The sequence below is a fragment of the Mytilus californianus genome, unplaced genomic scaffold (assembly GCF_021869535.1).
Source record: "Mytilus californianus isolate M0D057914Y unplaced genomic scaffold, xbMytCali1.0.p SCAF_5, whole genome shotgun sequence".
Classification (NCBI taxonomy): domain Eukaryota; kingdom Metazoa; phylum Mollusca; class Bivalvia; order Mytilida; family Mytilidae; genus Mytilus; species Mytilus californianus.
This window is the reverse complement of record NW_026262701.1, coordinates 36,817,533-36,822,227: the sequence shown is the minus strand read 5'-3', so window position 1 is coordinate 36,822,227 and position 4,695 is coordinate 36,817,533. Positions and strand designations below refer to the sequence as shown.

Below are 4,695 nucleotides of genomic sequence, written 5' to 3'. Positions count from 1 at the left end.
AAATACAATAATTTTGTTGTTAGGAGTACGGAAACATTTTTTACAAAATAAATAAATTTGTTGTTCACAGGACGAGTACAGAAGTGAATATTTATCGTCATACTAAATATTTATCAAAGATGGTACATATTAAAAATAGTGAGAGTCTCAGACGAGATATAACACAGAATAAGTAAGCATATATGTTCACAAATCACAATGTAAATACTAGTATATATATGAATGTTTTTTTTTTTTGTATTTTTTGTTGTTTGTTTTTTTTTTTTTTTTTTGTATATTCAACAAATAGTTGATTATGAAAGGATTTAGGACGTTATTGAAAATATTTGAAAATTTCAATTAGAATACATTTTATTAAAACAAAATGTTATATTTCTAGTTTTATCAACATATTAAAAAAATAAAAGAGAATGTATATTTTTAATCAATCTGTTAATGTTGGAAAATACAATAGTGAGAAAATACTCATTAAATAGATATGATTCAGTTATACGAAATACAAACATTCTCTTTGGTACAAAATAATTAACAATAGCAAAAAGTCAAGAACCTTATTAAATTAGTTGTTTAGCACGCGTACGGAAGGTTATAGGTTGCAGGACAGATGTATGGCGAATTATCATTACGTCAAAGGTTATAACCATATTCACAGAATTATAGATTAGCTTCAGCCTCATGAATATTCAGTAGTACATTAAGCCACGCAAGAATGTTAATAATAACCAATCAAAATGCTGAGATAGGATGATTGATCATATATCACTGAATAAATAAAATAATAATTAAAAATTAACAAATCTTAATGATCTTCTACTATAAAGATCGGAAGCTCAAATTCTTTTTGAAATATAATTGTATTCAATTTTAGAAATGATCATCTTAATGTTTTTCAAATATAAATAAATACATTTTGCATATTATGAAGCAATAAATATGTTGGCAACACATTCCATTGTTTGCAAAAGAAGCTCAATTTCCGCTGGGGAACGAGAATGTCGGGTATTCAATGGTGACTTATAAAAGCAAATATAAGTCCACTGCAATATAAGTCCACTGCCCGTCATCCTTATTCCTACCAGCAAATTGAGTTGTCTTATTTATTTCATTAAAAAGGTCGGACGGCGCGAGTCCCACTCTCGCTGCCAAGCCAGTCCAAAACAACGACATGTAGTCCCCAGATATCCAGACATCTTTTTACCTACAAGAACCGTAGAAGAACCTGGCAAACGAGAGAAAGAAAATGACCATCGTATCTATCAATATAAAAATCAACAACAACCACGGTAATTCCTTCCACAACAAGTACAATTATTTCCGTTTCAACCACACTCATAATTCCTATCACAACAGTTACATAACAACTATGTATGGGACACTCAGGATTTCGATAATGAAATATGTTTGAAAACCATCATCAGAGGCTTTAACACTAGTTCATCCAGTAGTGGTATGACGATATTGAAACTTCCAGAAAGGCATAAAACTAAAAGATCTTAAACACGAAATTATAATTTTGAAGAAAAATCAACATTATTTTTTTCAAAATTCTGTTAAGCCCGTTCATATGCACACATTCGCATATGTATGCTTTTATAAATATAAAATTCGAAAGGACAAACCAAGGAAATTATTCATTTTTTAGAAAAGTAGTTAACCAAAAGTTGAGGGTATTAATTAAAAACACAAGAACTATATTCTTTGCTGGAAAACAGTAGCAAGTGTGTCATTTACAAAAATATTATCACAAACCTAGCTTTACAATATACCTTGACTTATTATAGTCCTCTTTCATACTGGAAGGCTATTACACAAATAATACCATCTTCAAATTCATTAAATATTGAGACTGGTCGTTTTCTAAATGTACCTGTAGTGGTTCGTTTATGCAAAGTATGTGGTCAATGTATCGAGGACGAGTTCCACTTCATTCTTGTGTGTTTGGTATATAGAGACTTGCGGGTAAAGTTTATAAAACAATACTACTGGTATAAACCGAGCGTATTTAAACTAACATAGTTGTTTAGTCTACAAAATGTTTAGCAGTTGACTTTTTTTTTTGGGGGGGGGGGATTTATTATCCTGGTATTTAAAATTTTACAAAATAATTAACATTCTCTGTCTGCATGTTTTATTGCAATGATAACTATTATTTCGTGTATACACCGATGAGCTGTAAAGTATTAATATATATAAGAATTGTATTGATCTAAATAAATGCTCTGTTTGGATATTCTTGAATGCAAAATGCAAAATTAAAATTATTTGCGCTGAAATTTATATTCCATTTTGGATATAACTAGTATCCTTAACAGATAAAATCCCAATTGGATGTTGGTCTCAACTTATTTAAAATAAAGAAAGCAAGAGAAGACAAAAAGCGAAGAACAATGGACAAGAAACGTAGACGGACACTCTAGCATTAACGACACATAACAAAAATATGATGATATTTAAATCTTTAAGTTTTTAATTGAAGAAAATGTAATATTTTTAGTCTTCTACACGTGTTCATATATCGCAATGACTACATCTGTGGGCATATCCACTCTGAAAAATATATACAGCTACAGTTAAAACATGATGTAATTCAAGTTGACCAGATAATAGTGAAGTTTCTTGGAAAAAAGATAATAAGAAAATAATTATTTCTACAATTATGTATTTAACATCATATTTTGCTATTGTGTTCGCAAAGATTTGTAAAAGAGGGGCGAAAGATACCAAAGGGACATTCAAACTCATAAGTCGAAAATAAACTACAGTAGTTGTCGTCTGTTTATGTAGTTCATACGTTTTTCTCGTTTCTAGTTTTTATATAGATTAGACCGTTGGTTTTTCCATTTGAATGGTTTTACATTAGTAATTTTTTGGGGCCCTTTATAGCTTGCTGTTCGGTGTGAGCCAATGCTCCGTGTTGAAGGCCGTACCTTGATCTATAATGGTTTATTTTTATAAATTGTAACTTGGATGGAGAGTTGTCTCATTGGCACTCATACCACATCTTCCTATATCTATTGACAACGCCATGGCTAAAAAGAAAATGACAAACAGTCAAACAATAGTACACAAAACACAACATATAGAAAACTAAAGACTGAGCAACACGAACCCCACCAAAAACTTGGTGTGATCTCAGGTGCTCAGGAAGGGTAAGCAGATCCTGATCCACATGTGTCACACGTGGTGTTGCTCATGTTAGTACAAACCCGGTAATAAGTCTAATTCGGTAGGTCACATTCGGGAAAAGGGGACGGGATTGTAGTTACGACATTAGGAACATATCCGCTATCATCTGTGAAATGTGAAACGGATATTCCGTAACGATCAACCAACTCGTGATGGCGTCCGTAAAATTGTAAAGCATGTTAATTAAGAGATAGTAAAAAATAAACATTAGTATTATGATCGAGTTACCTTATCAATATATTAAAGAAATAATGGAACTTTAAATTGTCAGCAACAAAACTTACCGTGGAACAATAACACACATTGTGACATTTCCCAGACTTGCCACAACATCCCGGGTTACCATAACGTAGTTCACATACAGCTGAGCACAGGGCATTACCTCCCGCTGGACATGAAACGTGTATATCCGGTAAGAGGAAACTGCTAATTTGTTGACTACAAAGTCCTATTAACAACGTAAAAAAACAATTCAAAGAATTGAAAGACTTCTCAATTCAGTCATACTATGAAACTAAACAATAAAGTTGATAGCTGCAACCTTGGATTACGACTATGAATAGTAATATAGACATTATTATTTCATAATCTATAAATATAGTTGTTTGGGATGGGATCATACATGAAGCTTTGTCTGATTTTTGGCGGAAGCTCCAAATTAAGAATACGGCATGCAATCACCAATTAACCCTTGAAAACCATTTTCCTAAAATTTGATAGTACATATAGCCCTTTGTTGTCTTTAATATCGATATTGTGAAATATAAAGTCTATCTTAATTTGTTTTTTATTGCATGAGCCTTTTTAACTGTTCTTGTGTTTTTTATGCTCTATTAAAGTTATCTCATATATTCTTTTATTCGGACATATTTATAGAATTAATTGAGAACTCTGATTATGGCTTCTCAATCTAAGATGCACATTTTTAATGTATACCAAATATATAGCAAACAGAAAAACAGCATTGACACTTATAATATGTGTTTCGTCTTTTTTTAAATTACAAAAGAGTTTGAATAACAATTAATTTTCTTACCTAGAACGACCACCACTAGAAACAATTTTACTGACATTTTTTCTGATATCTATACTAAAAAGTAAAAGGAGAAGACGGTAAATATGATTATTTACACCAGACTGTTTGGAAAACTTTAAACTTTCTAAAGTAAAAATAACACCATGTAAATGACGATGAATGATAAGGTCATTTGCCCCCCCCCCCCCCTAGATCATGGTTGTTTATATTCACCCAATCAATAGCTCTGGAACAGGTACTTCCGAAAATGCCAACTTTAATATGTTCATGTGAACAATTGGTTGCCTAGCAACGAACTCCTAAAATCTTAAATGCAATTACTTATTTTCTTCAAAAAATATATTGGTCGAGTATTTATCTAATTTAGTTGCATTTTACGTTTTATTACAATATATCGTCAAATTGTATTAGGTACTTAGTTTCTCAATCTGATTTTAATTCAGACCCGTCATAACTAGCATACTCGTAAAAGC

The 4,695-nt window shown here is 31.3% G+C and overlaps 1 long non-coding RNA gene across 1 annotated transcript; it reads right to left on the bottom strand.

Annotated features, from left to right (window-relative positions):
- Positions 1-2,212: 2,212 nt before the first annotated feature.
- LOC127702636 (uncharacterized) lies at positions 2,213-4,276 on the bottom strand. The gene is made up of 3 exons (XR_007982515.1): positions 4,223-4,276; positions 3,471-3,634; positions 2,213-2,547 (listed from the first exon to the last, which is right to left on the bottom strand). It is a non-coding gene; the product is annotated as an uncharacterized LOC127702636 (long non-coding RNA).
- Positions 4,277-4,695: the final 419 nt, after the last annotated feature.